The sequence below is a fragment of the Pleurodeles waltl genome, chromosome 3_1, assembly GCF_031143425.1.
Source record: "Pleurodeles waltl isolate 20211129_DDA chromosome 3_1, aPleWal1.hap1.20221129, whole genome shotgun sequence".
Classification (NCBI taxonomy): domain Eukaryota; kingdom Metazoa; phylum Chordata; class Amphibia; order Caudata; family Salamandridae; genus Pleurodeles; species Pleurodeles waltl.
The window spans coordinates 590,681,421-590,705,205 of record NC_090440.1 but is presented as its reverse complement, the minus strand read 5'-3'; positions in this window follow the sequence as shown (position 1 = coordinate 590,705,205).

Below are 23,785 nucleotides of genomic sequence, written 5' to 3'. Positions count from 1 at the left end.
TGGGGTGGCATCAATGTGGGGGATGTGGGCCTGTGGGTGCCCATAGGCCAGGTCGGACATTGAAGGGTAGGTCCCATGTTGGGCAGGGTATGATATGAACAACCTCCAACCTAGCTAGTAGGCATCCACTACCATGCAGGGCTCTATGGGTCTCAGGTATGTTGCTATTGGTTGTTTGGTGTCCCTATCCAAGGACTGGTGTCTAGCATTGTGACTGTTAGTGCATTGCCTAGTGCCTAGGGCTGTTCCCTGTATGTGAGTGTGTTGTGTACGCCAACAGTGATGTTGGTGCCGCCATCCATTGACCAAGTGTATCCTTTGTCTCTTCCCCCTCCTTTCTGTTTAGTAACCCTGTCCTTTTGTGCATTAGCATCATCTGGCGGAGGAGCAGAGGCACCGGGGATGGAGGGAGCTGCATTCCCACATGGCCCAGGAGGCCGAATCCACTGACGGTGAGAGCACCGGTGGGACAGAGGGCGAGGGGAGCACCACGGCGGAGGCTGAAGGGGACAGTTCGGACAGTGATACCTCCTCCGATGGAAGCTCCCTGGTGGTGCCCACCCCAACTACAGGTACAGCCGCCACCCCCTGTACCAGCACCGCCCTCCCAGCAGCCCCTCAGCTTGTTTCCTGTGCCTGCTCAACCAGAAGGGTAGGCATCTCCTTCGCCCCAAGCACCTCAGGCCCTGCCCCAGTCAGCAATGCTGCCCATAGTGAGGAGGTTATTGACCTCCTGTGAGCCATCTCTGTTGGGCAGTGAACCATAGTGAATGCCATCCAGGGGCTGGCAGCCCATATGCAACAAACAAATTCCTGGAGGGCATTCACTCTGGCATGGCGGCCCAACAGAGATCAATCCAGGCTCTGGCTTTCTCTATGATGGCAACCATTGTCCCTGTTTCTAGCCTCCACCCTCCAACTTCTTCTACCCAGTCCCATTCCCCTCAACCCCATCCTATCCCAAGCACAAAGGGGGACCAGCATGCACCCACGACAACACACAGGAGTGGCTCAGGCAAACACAAGCACTACACATCATCCCACATGCACTCACACAAACACCATCCAGAATCAGACATACCAACATCCACTGCCTCCACTGTGGCCCCCTCCTCCTCGTCGCCGACCTCCTTCCCAGTTGCGTCTTCACTCACACCTGCATGCACTACATCCTTTTCCACTACCTCCATCACCAGCACGCCTATCACTACATACCCCTCACTGGCAGTCTCCTTCCGCACATCCATGCACACGTCCCATGTCCTCTCCCACTGTGTCTGTGCCCCCTCCTCCCAAACTACACAAATGCAAGCACTCAGACACCCAACAGCCATCCACCTCATAACAGCCCATGCACCTGCACCCAAACACAGCAGACTGACACCTCCTACAACCCCTTCCTCTTCCACCACTCCCAAACCTTCACCCTCTTCCTGCCCCAATGTCCCTAAGAAGCTTTTCCTCACCACGTTGACCTCTTCCCTACCCCCTCCCCGTCCTTCACGTTTGGCCAGGGTGGTCAGAACCCAGACGAGCACCTCAGCCACACAGTCCACGGCCACAGTAGGGTCCACAGCTACTGCAGGTGGGAGGGGATCCTGGCCACCAGCCAGCAGCACAGAACGTGTGCCAGCACACGGAAGGGCAAGGAGGCACACTCAACAGCTGGGAAAGCGAAGGGCAAGGAGGCACCACCAGCTGGGAAAGAAAAGGGCTAGGAGGTACCACCAGCTAGGAGAGAAAAGGGCAAGGAGCAATCCCCGGCTGCTGACAGGAAGGGCAAGGGGCCTGCACCTCCAGGCAGAAAGGACAGGAGGTCTGATGCTTGGACTAATGCTGAGCCCCCACCACCAACCATGGCGGTTCAGCTGCCCAGGCTGCAGGGGAAGGGCTGGAGCCTCCCCCCCCCCACACTGCCAGCACCGCCACCAGCACCAATGTCAGCAGCAGCAGTCCCAGTGGGCAGCCATCTGAGATTGCAGGGGATGGGCTGGAGCCTCCCCCCACCACTGCCAGCCCGACACCAGTCCCGCCACTGCCACCACTGAGCAGCCATCACCGCCGGCGGGCAGTGTGTAGTCCTGACTCCACACTCCACAGGCTGTTGTGCGTCCTGGCCCCTGCAAATCCTGTAGGTGTGACACCCAGGAGTACCTGTGGAACAAGGGGACCAAGTCCAAAAGTCACGATCAAGTCGGGAGTGGGCAGATGACCAGGAAATGCCAGCTGTGGGTGCAAAGAAGTTGCCACCGGATGGTAGAAGCTATGGATTCTGCAAGAACGATAAGGGCTAGAAACTTCCCCTTTGGAGCACGGATGTCCCACGTCGTGAAGAGTCGTGCAGAGGTGTTTCCGTGCAGAAAGACCGCAAACAAGCCTTGCTAGCTGCAAGGGCCGCGGGGAGGGTTTTTGGATGCTGCTGTGGCCCAGGAGGGACCAGGATGTTGCCAATTGCGTGAGGAGACAGAGGGGGCGTCCAGCAAGACAAGGAGCCCACTCAGAAGCAAGCAGCACCCGGAGAAGTGCCGGAACAGGCACTACAAAGTGGAGTGAATCGGTGCTCACCCGAAGTTGCACAAGAGGGTCCCACGAAGCCGGAGGACAACTCAGGAGGTCGTGCAATGCAGGTTAGAGTGCCGGGGACCCAGGCTTTGCTGTGCACAAAGGAAATCCTGGAAGAGTGCACAGGAGCCGGAGTAGCTGCAAAACACGCAGTTCCCAGCAATGCAGTCTAGCGTGGGGAGGCAAGGACTTACCTCCACCAAACTTGGACTGAAGAGTCACTGGACTGTGGGAGTCACTTGGACAGAGTTGCTGAGTTCAAGGGACCTCGCTCGTTGTGCTGAGAGGAGACCCAGGGTACAGGTGATGCAGTTCTTTGGTGCCTGCGGTAGCAGGGGGAAGATTCCGTCGACCCACTGGAGATTTCTTTGGAGCTTCTAGTGCAGAGAGGAGGCAGACTACCCCCACAGCATGCACCACCAGGAAAACTGTTGAGAAGGCAGCAGGATCAGCGTTACAAGGTCGCAGTAGTCGTCTTTGCTACTTTGTTGCAGTTTTGCAGGCTTCCAGCGCGGTCAGCAGTCGATTCCTTGGCAGAAGGTGAAGAGAGAGATGCAGAGGAACTCTGATGAGCTCTTGCATTCGTTATCTAACGAATTCCCCAAAGCAGAGACCCTAAATAGTCAGAAAAGAGGGTTTGGCTACTTAGGAGAGAGGATAGGCTAGCAACACCTGAAGGAGCCTATCAGAAGGAGTCTCTGACGTCATCTGCTGGCCCTGGCCACTCAGAGCAGTCCAGTGTGCCAGCAGCACCTCTGTTTCCAAGATGGCAGAGGTCTGAAGCACACTGGAGGAGCTCTGGGCACCTCCCAGGGGAGGTGCAGGTCAGGGGAGTGGTCACTCCCCTTTCCTTTGTCCAGTTTCACGCCAGAGCAGGGCTGAGGGGTCCCTGAACCGGTGTAGACTGGCTTATGCAGAAATGATCACCATCTGTGCCCATGAAAGCATTTCCAGAGGCTGGGGGAGGCTACTCCTCCCCTGCCTTAACCTCTTTTTCCAAAGGGAGAGGGTGTAACACACTCTCTATGAGGAAGTCCTTTGTTCTGCCTTCCTGGGCTTGGCCTGGCTGGACCCCAGGAGGGCAGAAACCTGTCTGAGGGGTTGGCAGCAGCTGCAGTGAAACCCCTGAATAGGCAGTTTGGCAGTACCAGGGTCTGTGCTACAGACCCGTGGGATCATGGGATTGTGCCAACAATGGCAGGATGGCATAGAGGGGGCAATTCCATGATCTTAGATATGTTACATGGCCATATTCGGAGTTACCATTGTGAAGCTACACATAGGTAGTGACCTATGTGTAGTGCACTTGTGTAATGGTGTCCCCGCACTCACAAAGTCTGGGGAATTTGCCCTGAACTATGTGGGAGCACCTTGGCTAGTGCCAGGGTGCCCACACACTAAGTAACTTAGCGCCCAACCTTTACCAGGTAAAGGTTAGACATATAGGTGACTTATAAGTTACTTAAGTGCAGTGGTAAATGGCTGTGAAATAACGTGGACGTTATTTCACTCAGGCTGCAGTGGCAGGCCTGTGTAAGAATTGTCAGAGCTCCCTATGGGTGGCAAAAGAAATGCTGCAGCCCATAGGGATCTCCTGGAACCCCAATACCCTGGGTACCTTAGTACCATATACTAGGAAATTATAAGGGTGTTCCAGTATGCCAATGTGAATTGGTGAAATTGGTCACTAGCCTGTAAGTGCAAATTGGAAAGAAATGAGAGAGCATAACCACTGAGGTTCTGGATAGCAGAGCCTCAGTGAGACAGTTAGTCATAACACAGGTAACACATTCAGGCACACTTATGAGCACTGGGGCCCTGGCTGGCAGGGTCCCAGTGACACATGCAACTAAAACAACATATATACAGTGAAAAATGGGGGTAACATGCCAGGCAAGATGGTACTTTCCTACACAACCCCCCCCCCCCAAACGAAGGACAATAAGACTAGTCATTACCTGATGGGTCTTCATTGTCGAAGTGGAAATATCTGGAGAGTCCATCTGCATTGGAGTGGGTACTCCCAGGTCTATGTTCCACTGTATAGTCCATTCCCTGTAGGGATATGGACCACCTCAACAATTTAGGGTTTTCACCTTTCATTTGTTTTAGCCAAAGTAGAGGTTTGTGGTCTGTCTGAACAATGAAGTGAGTGCCAAACAGGTATGGCCTCAACTTCTTCAGTGCCCAGACCACAGCAAAGGCCTCCCTCTCAAAGGCAGACCAACGCTTTTCTCTAGGGGTCAACCTTCTACTAATAAAAGCAACAGATTGATCCTGGCCCTCAGAATTAAGTTGTGATAGGACTGCCCCTACTCCTAATTCAGATGCATCAGTTTGGACATAGAATTTTTTAGAGTAACAAGGGCTTTTCAGGACAGGTGCAGAGCACATGGCCTGCTTCAGCTCCTCAAAAGCTTTCTGACAGTTTGCTGTCCATAACACCTTTTTAGGCATTTTCTTTGAAGAGAGGTCATTAAGAGGGGCTGCAATGGAGCCATAGTTCTTTATGAACCTCCTATAGTACCCAGTGAGGCCTAAAAAGGCTCTCACTTGAGTCTGAGTAGTAGGGGGAACCCAATCTATAATAGTTTGGATTTTCCCCTGTAGTGGTGCAATCTGTTCCCCACCAACTAGGTGTCCCAGATAAACCACCTTCCCCTGCACTATCTGGCACTTTGAAGCCTTGATAGTGAGGCCTGCCTTTTGCAGGGCCTCTAAAACTTTCCATAGGTGGACCAGGTGATCATCCCAGCTGGAGCTAAAGACAGCTATATCGTCCAGATATGCTGCACTAAAAGCTTCCAGCCCTTGCAGGATTGTGTTCACCAACCTTTGAAAAGTGGCAGGTGCATTTTTCAATCCAAAAGGCATTACTGTGAATTAGTAATGGCCTCCAATGGTTGAAAATGCAGTTTTAGCTTTTGCATCTTCTGATAATTTGATCTGCCAATACCCTGCAGTCAAGTCAAAAGTGCTTAGATACTTGGCAGATGCCAGTGTATCTATGAGCTGATCTGCCCTGGGAATAGGGTGAGCATCAGTTTTGGTTACCTGGTTGAGACCTCTGTAGTCAACACAAAACCTCATTTCCTTCTTTCCATCTTTGGAATGAGGTTTTGGTACAAGTACCACAGGAGAGGCCCATGGACTTTCAGAGTGCTCAACCACTTCCAGTTCTAACATTTCCTGCACCTCTTGCTTTATGCAGTCTCTGACATGGTCAGGCTGCCTATATGTAGGAGGCTGGACTGGCTTGTAGTGAGTACCAAGGGGTACTTGCACCTTGCACCAGGCACAGTTATCACTTATTAGTGTATAGGGTTTCTAGCAGCTTAGGCTGATAGATAATGGTAGCTTAGCAGAGCAGCTTAGGCTGAACTAGGAGACGTGTGAAGCTACTACAGTACCACTTAGTGTCATATGCACAATATCATAAGAAAACACAATACACAGTTATACTAAAAATAAAGGTACTTTATTTTTATGACAATATGCCAAAGTATCTTAGAGTGTACCCTCAGTGAGAGGATAGGAAATATACACAAGATATATATACACAATAGCAAAAATATGCAGTATAGTCTTAGAAAACAGTGCAAACAATGTATAGTTACAATAGGATGCAATGGGGAAACATAGGGATAGGGGCAACACAAACCATATACTCCAAAAGTGGAATGCGAACCACGAATGGACCCCAAACCTATGTGACCTTGTAGAGGGTCGCTGGGACTATTAGAAAATAGTGAGAGTTAGAAAAATAACCCTCCCCAAGACCCTGAAAAGTGAGTGCAAAGTGCACTAAAGTTCCCCTAAGGACAAAGAAGTCGTGTTAGAGGAATAATGCAGGAAAGACACAAACCAACAATGCAACAACTGTGGATTTCCAATCTAGGGTACCTGTGGAACAAGGGGACCAAGTCCAAAAGTCACAAGCAAGTCGGAGATGGGCAGATGCCCAGGAAATGCCAGCTGCGGGTGCAAAGAAGCTTCTACTGGACAGAAGAAGCTGAGGTTTCTGCAGGAACGAAAAGGGCTAGAGACTTCCCCTTTGGTGGACGGATCCGTCTCGCCGAGGAGAGTCGTGCAGACGTGTTTTCCCACCGAAAGAACGCCAACAAGCCTTGCTAGCTGCAAATCGTGCGTTTGGCGTTTTTGGACGCTGCTGGGGCCCAGGAGGGACCAGGAGGTCGCAAATTGGACCTGAAGAGAGAGGGGACGTCGAGCAAGACAAAGAGCCCTCACTGAAGCAGGTAGCACCCGGAGAAGTGCCAGAAACAGGCACTACGAGGATGCGTGAAACGGTGCTTGCCGAAGTTGCACAAAGGAGTCCCACGTCGCCGGAGACCAACTTAGAAAGTCGTGCAATGCAGGTTAGAGTGCCGTGGACCCAGGCTTGGCTGTGCACAAAGGATTTCCGCCGGAAGTGCACAGGGGCCGGAGTAGCTGCAAAGTCGCGGTTCCCAGCAATGCAGCCCAGCGAGGTGAGGCAAGGACTTACCTCCACCAAACTTGGGCTGAAGAGTCACTGGACTGTGGGGGTCACTTGGACAGAGTCGCTGGATTCGAGGGACCTCGCTCGTCGTGCTGAGAGGAGACCCAAGGGACCGGTAATGCAGCTTTTTGGTGCCTGCGGTTGCAGGGGGAAGATTCCGTCGACCCACGGGAGATTTCTTTGGAGCTTCTGGTGCAGAGAGGAGGCAGACTACCCCCACAGCATGCACAAGCAGGAAAACAGTCGAGAAGGCAGCAGGATCAGCGTTACAGAGTTGCAGTAGTCGTCTTTGCTACTATGTTGCAGGTTTGCAGGCTTCCAGCGCGGTCAGCAGTCGATTCCTTATCAGAAGGTGAAGAGAGAGATGCAGAGGAACTCGGATGAGCTCTTGCATTCGTTATCTAAAGTTTCCCCAGAGACAGCGACCCTAAATAGCCAGAAAAGAGGGTTTGGCTACCTAGGAGAGAGGATAGGCTACTAACACCTGAAGGAGCCTATCAGCAGGAGTCTCTGACGTCACCTGGTGGCACTGGCCACTCAGAGCAGTCCAGTGTGCCAGCAGCACCTCTGTTTCCAAGATGGCAGAGGTCTGGAGCACACTGGAGGAGCTCTGGACACCTCCCAGGGGAGGTGCAGGTCAGGGCAGTGGTCACTCCCCTTTCCTTTGTCCAGTTTCGCGCCAGAGCAGCGGCTAAGGGGTCCCTGAACCGGTGTAGACTGGCTTATGCAGAATTGGGCACATCTGTGCCCAAGAAAGCATTTCCAGAGGCTGGGGGAGGCTACTCCTCCCCTGCCTTCACACCATTTTCCAAAGGGAGAGGGTGTAACACCCTCTCTCAGAGGAAGTCCTTTGTTCTGCCATCCTGGGACAAGCCTGGCTTGACCCCAGGGGGGCAGAAACCTGTCTGAGGGGTTGGCAGCAGCAGCAGCTGCAGTGAAACCCCAGGAAAGGCAGTTTGGCAGTACCAGGGTCTGTGCTACAGACCACTGGGATCATGGAATTGTACCAACAATGCCAGGATGGCATAGAGGGGGCAATTCCATGATCTTAGACATGTTACATGGCCATATTCGGAGTTACTATTGTGAAGCTACATATAGGTAGTGACCTATATGTAGTGCACGCGTGTAATGGTGTCCCCGCACTCACAAAGTCCGGGGAATTTGCCCTGAACAATGTGGGGGCACCTTGGCTAGTGCCAGGGTGCCCTCACACTAAGTAACTTTGCACCTAACCTTTACCAGGTAACGGTTAGACATATAGGTGACTTATAAGTTACTTAAGTGCAGTGTAAAATGGCTGTGAAATAACGTGGACGTTATTTCACTCAGGCTGCAGTGGCAGGCCTGTGTAAGAATTGTCAGAGCTCCCTATGGGTGGCAAAAGAAATGCTGCAGCCCATAGGGATCTCCTGGAACCCCAATACCCTGGGTACCTCAGTACCATATACTAGGGAATTATAAGGGTGTTCCAGAAAGCCAATGTAAATTGGTAAAATTGGTCACTAGCCTGTTAGTGACAATTTGAAAGAAATGAGAGAGCATAACCACTGAGGTTCTGGTTAGCAGAGCCTCAGTGAGACAGTTAGGCACCACACAGGGAACACATACATATAGGCCACAACCTTATGAGCACTGGGGTCCTGACTAGCAGGGTCCCAGTGACACATAACAAACATACTGAAAACATAGGGTTTTCACTATGAGCACTGGGCCTTGGCTAGCAGGATCCCAGTGAGACAGTGAAAACACCCTGAAATACACTCACAAACAGGCCAAAAGTGGGGGTAACAAGGCTAGAAAGAGGCTACTTTCTCACACTATAGATCTTACTTTTGACAGGCAAGCTGTCTCCAGTATCTATAGTGTGCTCACACCAAGAAGTGGTACCTGGCACAGTAGAGAAGAGTTCAGAAAACGGACCCAGGAGATTTATGCAGTGGTCTTTCTGCTCAGCAGTAAGACAATCTGCTAGTACAACACCTTCCACTAGAGCATCTTGTTCTGTGGAAGAGAAGAGATCAGGGAGAGGATCACTGTCTTCTTCCTGTCCCTCATCAGTTGCCATGAGCAGGGTGAGATCAGCCCTGTCATAGTAGGGTTTCAGGCGATTGACATGGAGCACCCTAAGGGGACTCCTGGCAGTGCCTAAGTCAACTAAGTAGGTGACTTCACCCTTCTTTTCAACAATTATGTGGGGTCCACTCCATTTATCTTGGAGTGCTCTTGGGGCCACAGGCTCCAAGACCCACACTTTCTGCCCTGGTTGGTACTGAACCAAAACAGCCTTCTGATCATGCCATTGCTTCTGGAGCTCTTGGCTGGCCTGAAGGTTTTTACTGGCCTTTTTCATGTACTCAGCCATCCTTGATCTGAGGCCAAGTACATAATCCACAATATCCTGCTTAGGAGCTTTTAAAGGTTGTTCCCAACCCTCCTTTACAAGTGTGAGTGGACCCCTAACAGGGTGTCCAAAAAGAAGTTCAAAGGGGCTGAAGCCCACTCCTTTCTGGGGTACCTCCCTGTAGGCAAAAAGGAGGCATGGTAGAAGGATATCCCATCTCCTGCGGAGTTTTTCAGGGAGACCCATAATCATGCCTTTGAGAGTTTTGTTAAATCTCTCCACCAGTCCATTTGTTTGTGGATGATAGGGTGTTGTGAACTTGTACGTTACACCACACTCCTTCCACATGGCCTTTAAGTATGCAGACATGAAATTGCTTCCCCTGTCTGATACCACTTCCTTTGGGAAGCCCACCCTGGAAAATATTCCTAGGAGGGCCTTTGCCACTGCAGGTGCTGTAGTGGTCCTTAAAGGAATAGCTTCAGGATATATTGTGGCATGGTCCACTACCACCAAGATAAACCTATTGCCTGAAGCAGTAGGAGGGTCAAGGGGGCCAACTATGTCAACCCCTACCCTTTCAAAGGGAACCCCAACCACAGGCAGTGGGATAAGGGGTGCCTTTGGGGTGCCACCTGTCTTGCCACGGGCTTGACAGGTTTCACAGGACTTACAAAATTCCTTTGTGTCCTCAGACATTCTAGGCCAATGAAACAGGGGAACAAGCCTGTCCCAAGTTTTCATTTGTCCTAGATGCCCAGCTAGGGGAATGTCATGTGCCAGGGTTAGGAGGAACTTTCTGTACTCCTGAGGAATCACTAATCTCCTGGCAGCTCCAGGTTTAGTATCCCTATGCTCAGTGTACAAGAGGTTGTCCTCCCAGTAAACTCTGTGAGAGTCACTGACATCCCCATTAGCCTGTTTGACAGCTTGCTGTCTGAGACCCTCTAATGTGGGACAGGTTTGCTGTGCCACACTCAGCTCCTCTCTGGCAGGCCCCCCTTCACCCAAAAGCTCAGCAGTGTCTGCTTCCAGCTCCTCTGGTGTAGGTTCTGCACAGGGAGGGAATTCTTCTTCCTCAGAAGTTGAATCCACTGTAGAGGGAGGGATAGTAGGAAGTGGTTTGCTTCTACTAGCCCTAGCTTTAGGGAGCACTTGGTCCATTGTTCCAGGATCCAAGCTTCCCTGTCCTTTTTGCTTTTTGGCCTGAGCCCTTGTCAAAGCAAAAATATGCCCTGGGATGCCCAGCATTGCTGCATGGGCCTCCAACTCCACATCTGACCAAGCTGATGTCTCCAAATCATTTCCTAGTAGGCAGTCTACAGGTAAATCTGTGGCTACCACAACTTTCTTTGGACCAGTAACCCCCCCCCCAGTTGAGATTAACAACAGCCATGGGGTGGCTAAGTGTGTTTGTGAGCATCGGTTAGTTGGTACTGGTGACCAAGTAGGTGTTGTTCAGGGTGGACCAGTTTCTCTATGACCATAGTCACACTGGCACCAGTGTCCCTGTAGGCCTGAACCTCAACACCATTTATTAGGGGTAGCTGCTTGTACTTATCCATATTAAGGGGACAAGCAACTAAGGTGGCTAAATCAATAGCCCCCTCAGAGACTAACACAGCCTCTGTGGCCTCCCTAACAAGGCCAACCCCAACTAAGTTACCAATAGTGAGCCCAGCTACTCCCTTGGATTGGCTATTAGTAGGTTTGCTCCCACCACCACTGCTATTAGTAGGGACACTAGGGGTAGCAGTAGGGGTTGTAGTGGTAGGAGCATTGGTGCTTTTCTTTGGACAACTGGGATCTGTTGTCCAATGGCCTTTTATTTTACATAAATATCACCATGGTTTCTTTTCCTTGTTCTGATTAAAATAGGATTTGGGCCCACCACCCCCACCAGAGTGTTTTTGTGGGCCTGATGAAGACTCATTTTTAGATTTGTCCCCACCCTTGTCAGAAGACTTACCATCCTTCTTTTTGTTGCCATCTTTGTCACCCCCTGTATGAACTTTTCTGTTCACCCTTGTTCTGACCCATTTGTCTGCCTTCTTTCCCAATTCTTGGGGAGAGGTCAGATCAGAGTCCACCAAGTACTGGTGCAACAAATCAGACACACAATTATTAAGAATATGCTCTCTCAGGATCAAGTTATACAGGCTGTCATAATCAGTAACTTTACTGTCATGTAACCACCCCTCCAAGGCCTTCACTGAATGGTCAATGAAATCAACCCAGTCTTGTGAAGACTCCTTTTTGGTCTCTCTGAACTTTATCCTGTATTGTTCAGTGGTTAAGCCATAACCATCCAGGAGTGCATTCTTAAGAACTTGGATATTATTAGCATCATTTTCTTTCACAGTAAGGAGCCTATCCCTACCTTTTCCACTAAATGATAGCCATAGGATAGCAGCCCACTGCCTTTGAGGGACATCCTGTACAACACAGGCCCTCTCAAGTGCAGCAAACCACTTGTTAATGTCATCCCCCTCCTTATAAGGGGGAACTATCTTGTGCAGATTCCTGGAATCATGCTCTTTTGCAGGATGACTATGGGGAATACTGCTGCTGCCACCATGGGTATCTAAACCCAACTTCTGTCTTTCCTTCTCTAATTCAAAAGACCGTCTATCCAAGTCCAGCTGTTGCTTTTTAAGCTTCAGTCTGGTTTGTTCCACCCTCAACTTATTGAGTTCCCTCTCTAACATTCTGTCATCAGGGTTGGTGGGAGGGACATTTCTAGAAACAGAGCTATGATGGGAATGAACAGAAGGAGACCTGTCCCTTACAGAAGCCACCCTAACAGCTTGGTTTACAGAAACATTACTACCAGTATGGTGAGAATAAATGCTTTTGCTATGATGTGAGACAACACTATTTATATGGTGTGGCTCATCATCATTACCATCTATGCTAGATTGTCTAGTAATGGGCAGGCTAGGAAGTTTCTTTCCTGAATCTTTTCCTGGGGGAGTCCCTGAATCAGATTGAGAACTATTAGGTACTTTTTCAACAGATGGGGCACCTATGGCCTTATCCTGTTCTCTAAGCATGTTAAGTAACAGTTCCAAGGAAGGATTCTTCCCTACACTCAAACCTCTCTCTATACAGAGACTCCTTGCTCTTTTCCAGCTAAGGTTGTCATATGCAAGTTTGGACAGATCAACACTTTGGCCTGTGCCAGACATTTTTTCGAGAGAGTTAAAGTGATAGAAAAAGAGAAAAAAGTTTTCAGAACTTTTTGGAAAGACAGAAAAAAACTTTTTAAACTTTTAAGAACTTTTTGAAAGTTTAGAAGTACTTTTCAGCACTTAGAAAAGAGTGAAAAGAGGAAATGCAAAACTTTTTGGCTATGTGTATATACACTGACCTTGTTTTGTATATTTTTCTCTTATGAAAAGTACAATGACAAGAGTGGTAAGTAGTCTCAAGCACTTATCCCACCACTGCACAACCAATGTAGGAGGCTGGACTGGCTTGTAGTTAGTACCAAGGGGTACTTGCACCTTGCACCAGGCCCAGTTATCCCTTATTAGTGTATAGGGTGTCTAGCAGCTTAGGCTGATAGATAATGGTAGCTTAGCAGAGCAGCTTAGGCTGAACTAGGAGACGTGTGAAGCTACTACAGTACCACCTAGTGTCATATGCACAATATCATAAGAAAACACAATACACAGTTATACTAAAAATAAAGGTACTTTATTTTTATGACAATATGCCAAAGTATCTTAGAGTGTACCCTCAGTGAGAGGATAGGAAATATACACAAGATATATATACACAATAGCAAAAATATGCAGTATAGTCTTAGAAAACAGTGCAAACAATGTATAGTTACAATAGGATGCAATGGGGAAACATAGGGATAGGGGCAACACAAACCATATACTCCAAAAGTGGAATGCGAACCACGAATGGACCCCAAACCTATGTGACCTTGTAGAGGGTCGCTGGGACTATTAGAAAATAGTGAGAGTTAGAAAAATAACCCTCCCCAAGACCCTGAAAAGTGAGTGCAAAGTGCACTAAAGTTCCCCTAAGGACAAGGTAGTCGTGTTAGAGGAATAATGCAGGAAAGACACAAACCAGCAATGCAACAACTGTGGATTTCCAATCTATGGTACCTGTGGAACAAGGGGACCAAGTCCAAAAGTCACAAGCAAGTCGGAGATGGGCAGATGCCCAGGAAATGCCAGCTGCGGGTGCAAAGAAGCTTCGACTGGACAGAAGAAGCTGAGGTTTCTGCAGGAACGAAAAGGGCTAGAGACTTCCCCTTTGGTGGACGGATCCACCTCGCCTTGGAGAGTCGTGCAGAAGTGTTTTCCCGCCGGAAGGACGCCAACAAGCCTTGCTAGACGCAAATCATGCGTTTGGCGTTTTTGGACGCTGCTGGGGCCCAGGAGGGACCAGGAGGTCGCAAATTGGACCTGAAGAGAGAGGGGACGTCGAGCAAGACAAAGAGCCCTCACTGAAGCAGGAAGCACCCGGAGAAGTGCCAGAAACAGGCACTACGAAGATGCGTGAAACGGTGCTCGCCGAAGTTGCACAAAGGAGTCCCACGTCGCCGGAGACCAACTTAGAAAGTCGTGCAATGCAGGTTAGAGTGCCGTGGACCCAGGCTTGGCTGTGCACGAAGGATTTCCGCCGGAAGTGCACAGGGGCCGGAGTAGCTGCAAAGTCGCGGTTCCCGGCAATGCAGCCCAGCGAGGTGAGGCAAGGACTTACCTCCACCAAACTTGGGCTGAAGAGTCACTGGACTGTGGGGGTCACTTGGACAGAGTCGCTGGATTCGAGGGCCCTCGCTCGTCGTGCTGAGAGGAGACCCAAGGGACCGGTAATGCAGCTTTTTGGTGCCTGCGGTTGCAGGGGGAAGATTCCGTCGACCCACGGGAGATTTCTTCGGAGCATCTGGTGCAGAGAGGAGGCAGACTACCCCCACAGCATGCACAAGCAGGAAAACAGTCGAGAAGGCGGCAGGATCAGCGTTACAGAGTTGCAGTAGTCGTCTTTGCTACTATGTTGCAGGTTTGCAGGCTTCCAGCGCGGTCAGCAGTCGATTCCTTATCAGAAGGTGAAGAGGGAGATGCAGAGGAACTCGGATGAGCTCTTGCATTCGTTATCTAAAGTTTCCCCAGAGACAGAGACCCTAAATAGCCAGAAAAGAGGGTTTGGCTACTTAGGAGAGAGGATAGGCTACTAACACCTGAAGGAGCCTATCAGCAGGAGTCTCTGACGTCACCTGGTGGCACTGGCCACTCAGAGCAGTCCAGTGTGCCAGCAGCACCTCTGTTTCCAAGATGGCAGAGGTCTGGAGCACACTGGAGGAGCTCTGGACACCTCCCAGGGGAGGTGCAGGTCAGGGGAGTGGTCACTCCCCTTTCCTTTGTCCAGTTTCGCGCCAGAGCAGGGGTTAAGGGGTCTCTGAACCGGTGTAGACTGGCTTATGCAGAATTGGGCACATCTGTGCCCAACAAAGCATTTCCAGAGGCTGGGGGAGGCTACTCCTCCCCTGCCTTCACACCATTTTCCAAAGGGAGAGGGTGTCACACCCTCTCTCAGAGGAAGTTCTTTGTTCTGCCATCCTGGGCCAGGCCTGGCTGGACCCCAGGAGGGCAGATGCCTGTCTGAGGGGTTGGCAGCAGCAGCAGCTGCAGTGAAACCCCAGGAAGGGCAGTTTGGCAGTACCAGGGTCTGTGCTGCAGACCACTGGGATCATGGAATTGTACCACCAATGCCAGGATGGCATAGAGGGGGCAATTCCATGATCATAGACATGTTACATGGCCATATTCGGAGTTACCATGGTGAAGCTACATATAGGTAGTGACCTATATGTAGTGCACGCGTGTAATGGTGTCCCCGCACTCACAAAGTTCAGGGAATTGGCTCTGAACAATGTGGGGGCACCTTGGCTAGTGCCAGGGTGCCCTCACACTAAGTAACTTTGCACCTAACCTTTACCAGGTAAAGGTTAGACATATAGGTGACTTATAAGTTACTTAAGTGCAGTGTAAAATGGCTGTGAAATAACGTGGACGTTAATTCACTCAGGCTGCAGTGGCAGGCCTGTGTAAGAATTGTCTGAGCTCCCTATGGGTGGCAAAAGAAATGCTGCAGCCCATAGGGATCTCCTGGAACCCCAATACCCTGGGTACCTCAGTACCATATACTAGGGAATTATAAGGGTGTTCCAGTAAGCCAATGTAAATTGGTAAAAATGGTCACTAGCCTGTCAGTGACAATTTGGAAAGAAATGAGAGAGCATAACCACTGAGGTTCTGATTAGCAGAGCCTCAGTGAGACAGTTAGTCACTACACAGGTAACACATTCAGGCACACTTATGAGCACTGGGGCCCTGGGTTACCACGGTCCCAGTGACACATACAACTAAAACAACATATATACAGTGAAAAATGGGGGTAACATGCCAGGCAAGATGGTACTTTCCTACAGTGATGCAGTTCTTTGGTGCCTGCGGTAGCAGGGGGATGATTCCGTCGACCCACAGGAGATTTCTTCGGAACTTCTAGTGCAGAGAGGAGGCAGACTACCCCCACAGCATGCACCACCAGGAAAACAGTCGAGAAGGCAGCAGGATCAGCGTTACAGAGTTGCAGTAGTCGTCTTTGCTACTTTGTTGCAGTTTTGCAGGCTTCCAGCGCGGTCAGCAGTCGATTCCTTGGCAGAAGGTGAAGAGAGAGATGCAGAGGAACTCTGATGAGCTCTTGCATTCCTTATCTAAGGAATCCCCAGAGACAGAGACCCTAAATAGCCAGAAAAGAGGGTTTGGCTACTTAGGAGAGAGGATAGGCTAGCAACACCTGAAGGAGCCTATCAGAAGGAGTCTCTGACGTCACCTGGTGGCACTGGCCACTCAGAGCAGTCCAGTGTGCCAGCAGCACCTCTGTTTCCAAGATGGCAGAGGTCTGGAGCACACTGGAGGAGATCTGGACACCTCCCAGGGGAGGTGCAGGTCAGGGGAGTGGTCACTCCCCTCTCCTTTGTCCAGTTTCGCGCCAGAGCAGGACTAAGGGGTCCCTGAACCGGTGTAGACTGGCTTATGCAGAAATGGGCACCAAATGTGCACATGAAAGCATTTCCAGAGGCTGGGGGAGGCTACTCCTCCCCTGCCTTCACACCATTTTCCAAGGGGAGAGGGTGTAACACCCTCTCTCAGAGGAAATCCTTTGTTCTGCCATCCTGGGACAAGCCTGGCTCGACCCCAGGAGGGCAGAAACCTGTCTGAGGGGTTGGCAGCAGCAGCAGCTGCAGTGAAACCCCTGAAAAGGCAGTTTGGCAGTACCAGGGTCTGTGCTGCAGACCACTGGGATCATGGGATTGTGCCAACTATGCCAGGATGGCATAGAGGGGGCAAATCCATGATCATAGACATGTTACATGGCCATATTCGGAGTTACCATTGTGAAGCTACATATAGGGAGTGACCTATATGTAGTGCACGCGTGTAATGGTGTCCCCGCACTCACAAAGTCCGGGGAATTTGCCCTGAACAATGTGGGGGCACCTTGGCTAGTGCCAGGGTGCCCTCACACTAAGTACCTTTGCACCTAACCTTTACCAGGTAAAGGTTAGACATATAGGTGACTTAGAAGTTACTTAAGTGCAGTGGTAAATGGCTGTGAAATAACGTGGACGTTATTTCACTCAGGCTGCAGTGGCAGGCCAGTGTAAAAATTGTCAGAGTTCCCTATGGGTGGCAAAAGAAATGCTGCAGCCCATAGGGATCTCCTGGAACCCCAATACCCTGGGTACCTCAGTACCATCTACTAGGGAATTATAAGGGTGTTCCAGTAAGCCAATGTAAATTGGTAAAATTGGTCACTAGCCTGTTATTGACAATTTGAAAGCAATGAGAGAGCATAACCACTGAGGTTCTGGATAGCAGAGCCTCAGTGAGACAGTTAGTCACTACACAGGTAACACATTCAGGCACACTTATGAGCACTGGGGCCCTGGCTGGCAGGGTCCCAGTGACACATACAACTAAAACAACATATATACAGTGAAAAATGGGGGTAACATGCCAGGCAAGATGGTACTTTCCTACAGTTATGCTCTCTCATTTTTTTCCAAATTGTCACTAACAGGCTAGTGACCAATTTCACCAATTTACATTGGCATACTGGAACACCCTTATAATTCCCTAGTATATGGTAGTGAGGTACCCAGGGTATTGGGGTTCCAGGAGATCCCTATGGGCTGCAGCATTTCTTTTGCCACCCATAGGGAGCTCTGACAATTCTTACACAGGCCTGCCACTGCAGCCTGAGTGAAATAACGTCCACGTTATTTCACAGCCATTTACCACTGCACTTAAGTAACTTATAAGTCACCTATATGTCTAACCTTTACCTGGTAAAGGTTGGGTGCAAAGTTACTTAGTGTGTGGGCACCCTGGCACTAGCCAAGGTGCCTCCACATGGTTTAGGGCAAATTCCCCGGACTTTGTGAGTGCGGGGACACCATTACACGCGTGCACTACACATAGGTCACTACCTATGTGTAGCTTCACAATGGTAGCTCCGAATATGGTCATGTAACATGTCTAAAATCATGGAATTGCACACTCTATGCCATTCTGGCATTGTTGGCACAATCCCATGATCCCACGGGTCTGTAGCACAGACCCTGGTACTGCCAAACTGCCTTTTCAGGGGTTTCACTGCAGCTGCTGCCAACCGTTCAGACAGGTTTCTGCCCTCCTGGGGTCCAGCCAGGCTTGGCCCAGGATGGCAGAACAAAGGAGTTCCTCAGAGAGAGGGTGTTACACCCTCTCCCTTTGGAAAAAGGTGTTAAGGCAGGGGAGGAGTAGCCTCCCACAGCTTCTGGAAATGCTTTCATGGGCACAGATGGTGCCCATTTCTGCATAAGCCAGTCTACACCGGTACAGGGACCCCTCAGTCCTGCTCTGGCGCGAAACTGGACAAAGGGAAGGGGAGTGACCACTCCCCTGACCTGCACCTCCCCTAGGAGGTGCCCAGAGCTCCTCCAGTGTGCTCCAGACCTCTGCCATCTTGGAAACAGAGCTGCTGCTGGCACACTGGACTGCTCTGAGTGGCCAGGGCCAGCAGGTGATGTCAGAGACTCCTTCTGATAGGCTCCTTCAGGTGTTGCTAGCCTATCCTCTCTCCTAAGTAGCCAAACCCTCTTTTCTGGCTTTTTAGGGTCTCTGCTTTGGGGAATTCCTTAGATAACGAATGCAAGAGCTCATCAGAGTTCCTCTGCATCTCTCTCTTCACCTTCTGCCAAGGAATCGATTGCTGACCGCGCTGGAAGCCTGCAAAACTGCAACAAAGTAGCGAAGACGACTACTGCATCTCTGTAACGCTGATCCTGCCGCCTTCTCGACTGTTTTCCTGGTGGTGCATGCTGTGGGGGTAGTCTGCCTCCTCTCTGCACTAGAAGCTCCGAAGAAATCTCCCGTGGGTCGACGGAATCGTCCCCCTGCAACCACAGGCACCGAAGAACAGCATGACCGGTCCACTGGGTCTCCTCTCAGCACGACGAGCGAGGTCCCTTGAATCCAGCAACTGTGTCCAAGGGAATCCCACATTCCAGTGACTCTTCAGTCCAAGTTTGGTGGAGGTAAGTCCTTGCCTCCCCACGCCAGACTGCATTGATGGGAACCGCGACTTTTGCAGCTACTGCGGCCTCTGTGCACTTCCGGCGGAAATCCTTTGTGCACAGCCAAGCCTGGGTCCACGGCACTCTAACCTGCATTGCACGACTTTCTAAGTTGTCCTCCGGCGGCGTGGGTCTCCTTTGTGCAACTTTGGGTGAGCACCGTTTCACTCCTCTTCGTAGTGCCTGTTCCGGCACTTCTGCGGGTGCTGCCTGCTTCTGAGAGGGCTCCTTGCCTTGCTCGACGCCCCCTCTGTCCCCAGACGCAATTGGCGACATCCTGGTCCCTCCTGGGCCACAGCAGCATCCAAAAACCCTAACCGCACGATTTGCAGCTAGCAAGGTGTAGGAGGCTGGACTGGCTTGTAGTGAGTACCAAGGGGTACTTACACCTTGCACCAGGCCCAGGTATCCCTTATTAGTGTATAGGGTGTCTAGCAGCTTAGGCTGATAGATAATGGTAGCTTAGCAGAGCAGCTTAGGCTGAACTAGGAGACAAGTGAAGCTCCTACTGTACCACTAGTGTCACTTGCACAATATCGTAAGAAAACACAATACACAGATATACTAAAAATAAAGTTACTTTATTTTTATGACAATATGCCAAAGTATCTCAGAGTGTACCCTCAGTATGAGGATAGCAAATATACACAAGATATATGTACACAATACCAAAAATATGCAGTATAGTCTTAGAAAACAGTGCAAACAATGTATAGTTACAATAGGATGCAATGGGGACACATAGGGATGGGGCAACACAAACCATATACTCCAAAAGTCGAATGCGAACCACGAATGGACCCCAAACCTATGTGACCTTGTAGAGGGTCGCTGGGACTATAAGAAAATAGTAAGGGTTAGAAAAATAGCCCACCCCAAGACCCTGAAAAATGAGTGCAAAGTGCACTAATGTTCCCCCAAGGACAAAGAAGTCGTGATAGGGGAATTCTGCAGGAAAGACACAAACCAGCAATGCAAGAACGATGGATTTCCAGTCGAAGGTACCTGTGGAACAAGGGGACCAAGTCCAAAAGTCACAAGCAAGTCGGAGATGGGCAGATGCCCAGGAAATGCCAGCTGTGGGTGCAAAGAATCTGCTACTGGACAGTAGAAGCTGAGGTTTCTGCAGGAACGACAAGGGCTAGAGACTTCCCCTTTGGAGGATGGATCTCCAACGCAGTGGAGAGTTGTGTAGAAGTGTTTTCCCGCCTAAAGACCGCCAACAAGCCTTGCTGGCTGCAGATCGTGCGGTTAGGGTTTTTGGATGCTGCTGTGGCCCAGGAGGGACCAGGATGTCGCCAATTGCGTCTGGGGACAGAGGGGGCATAGAGCAAGACAAGAAGCCCTCTCAGAAGCAGGCAGCACCCGTAGAAGTGCCAGAAACAGGCACTACGAAGAGGAATGAAACAGTGCTCACCCGAAGTTGCACAAAGGAGTCCCACGTCGCCGGAGGGCCACTTAGAAAGTTGTGCAATGCAGGTTAGAGTGCCGTGGACCCAGGCTTGGCTGTGCACAAAGGATTTCTGCCGGATGTGCACAGAGGCCGGAGTAGCTGCAAAAGTCGCGGTGCCAAGCAATGCAGTCTGGCGTGGGGAGGCAAGGACTTACCTCCACCAAACTTGGACTGAAGAGTCACTGGACTGTGGGAGTCCCTTGGACACAGTTGCTGGATTCAAGGGACCTCGATCGTCGTGCTGAGAGGAGACCCAGGGGACCGGTGATGCAGTTCTTTGGTGCCTGCGGTAGCAGGGGGAAGATTCCGTCGACCCACGGGAGATTTCTTCGGAGCTTCTAGTGCAGAGAGGAGGCAGACTACCCCCACAGCATGCACCAACAGGAAAACAGTCGAGAAAGCGGCAGGATCAGCGTTACAGAGTTGCAGTAGTCGTCTTTGCTACTTTGTTGTAGTTTTGCAGGCTTCCAGCGCGGTCAGCAGTCGATTCCTTGGCAGAAGGTGAAGAGAGAGATGCAGAGGAACTCTGATGAGCTCTTGCATTCGTTATCTAAGGAAATCCCCAAAGCAGAGACCCTAAATAGCCAGAAAAGAGGGTTTGGCTACCTAGGAGAGAGGATAGGCTAGCAACACCTGAAGGAGCCTATCAGAAGGAGTCTCTGACGTCACCTGCTGCCCCTGGCCACTCAGAGCAGTCCAGTGTGCCAGGAGCACCTCTGTTTCCAAGACGGCAGAGGTCTGGAGCACACTGGAGGAGCTCTGGGCACCTCCCAGGGGAGGTGCAGGTCAGTGGAGTGGTCACTCCCCTTTCCTTTGTCCAGTTTCGTGCCAGAGCAGGGCTAAGGGGTCCCTGAACCGGTGTAGACTGGCTTATGCAGAAATGGGCACCATCTGTGCCCATGAAAGCATTTGAGGAGGCTGGGGGAGGCTACTCCTCCCCTGCCTTCACAGCTTTTTCCAAAGGGAGAGGGTGTAACACCCTCTCTCTGAGGAAGTTCTTTGTTCTGCCTTCCTGGGCCAAGCCTGACTGGACCCCAGGAGGGCAGAACCCTGTCTGAGGGGTTGGCAGCAGCTGCAGTGAAACCACTGAAAAGGCAGTTTGGCAGTACCCGGGTCTGAGCTACAGACCCGTGGGATCATGGGATTGTGCCAACAATGCCAGGATGGCATAGAGGGGCAATTCCATGATCTTAGACATGTTACATGGCCATATTCGGAGTTACCATTGTGAAGCTACACATAGGTATTGACCTATGTGTAGTGCACGCGTGTAATGGTGTCCCCGCACTCACAAAGTCCGGGGAATTTGCCCTGAACAATGTGGGAGCACCTTGGCTAGTGCCAGGGTGCCCACACACTAAGTAACTTTGCACCTAACCTTTACCAGGTAAAGGTTAGACATATAGGTGACTTATAAGTTACTTAAGTGCAGTGAAAATGGCTGTGAAATAATGTGTGCATTATTTCACTCAGGCTGCAGTGGCAGGCCTGTGTAAGAATTGTCAGAGCTCCCTATGGGTGGCAAAAGAAATGCTGCAGCCCATAGGAATCTCCTGGAACCCCAATACCCTGGGTACCTCAGTACCATATACTAGGGAATTATAAGGGTGTTCCAGTATGCCAATGTGAATTGGTGAAATTAGTCACTAGCCTGTTAGTGACAATTTGGAAAGTAATGAGAGAGCATAACCACTGAGGTTCTGGCTGGCAGGGTCCCAGTGACACATACAACTAAAATAACGAGTTACTTACCTTCGGTAGCGACTTTTCTGGTGGATACATTAGCTACCTGTGGATTCCTCACCTAATGAATACTCCCATGGCGCCAGCATTCGACGGAAATCTTCTTACTAGTCTCTGCACGTCGACGAGGACGTCACTCTAGCCCACGCGACGCCGTCTGACGTCATACAGGCAATAAGAGGTCCTCGACGACGTGCGGACGTCAGTACCAATCATTTTTTACGTGCATGAGAACAACCAGGCAATGCAATGAAAGAGCAAGGCAACATCCCATTACATTGTAAAAATACACAACATTGCATGAATAACTGTAAATCTTTTATATATATATATAACTCTCTCTTTTTAAAATATATATACACATCAAGTATATACACAAAGATATATACATATATACATATATAAATATAATATATACAACATCTATTGCACCCTCAAAGAACAAGAGGAGCGTACTCAAGGATTACTTGGTAAGACCAGAAAGGCAACGGGGAGGCGGGTGGTACCGTGAGGAATCCACAGGTAGCTAATGTATCCACCAGAAAAGTTGTTACCGAAGGTAAGTAACTCGTTCTTCTGATGGATACAACTACCTGTGGATTCCTCACCTAATGAATAGAGTCCCAAAGCAGTACCACGCCCGGCGGTGGGTGCCTAAATGGTCTAACCAAGAAATCCTGCAGCACTGACCGTGCAAAATGGCCGTCCCTTCTAACCTCAGAATCCAAACAGTAATGTTTTGCAAAAGTGTGAAGGGACAACCAAGTTGCGGCCTTGCAGATGTCGACCACAGGAACACCTCTGGCCAAGGCCGAAGTGGCCGACTTAGCTCTGGTGGAATGAGCTCTAATGCCCTCAGGAGGATCCTTCTTTGCCAAAGAGTAACAGATTTTAATGCAAAGAACAACCCACCTGGATAGTGTTCTCTTGTAGACTGCCTTTCCTCTCCTTTTGCCCACGTATCCAATAAACAGCTGATCCTCCAGCCTGAAATCCTTTGTTCTATCAATAAAGAAGCTCAACGCTCTCCTTGGGTCCAGACGGTGCAGTCTTTCTTCCTCTTTGGAAGGATGAGGCGGAGGATAGAACGTGGACAAAGTAATTGCCTGAGCCAAATGGAAGGGTGAAACAACCTTCGGGAGGAAAGCAGCCTTGGTCCTCAACACCACCTTATCCCCATAAAAAGTTGTATAAGGGGGCTTTACTGATAAGGCCTGCAACTCACTCACTCTCCTTGCTGATGTTATAGCTATCAGGAAGACTGTTTTTAAAACCAAATACCTTAAGGGGCAAGAATGCATAGGTTCAAAAGGGGACCCCATAAGGAAAGTCAGGACCAAGGACAAATCCCATTGCGGCATAACGAATGGCTTTGGAGGATATTTATTTAGAAGACCTTTCAAGAATCTAATAACAATAGGGGATTTAAATAAAGATGGTTGGTCTGGAAGACATATGAAGGCTGACAAGGCCGATAAATAACCCTTAATGGTAGCCACTGCACAACCTTTCTGCGCTAGAGACAGAGCAAAAGACAAA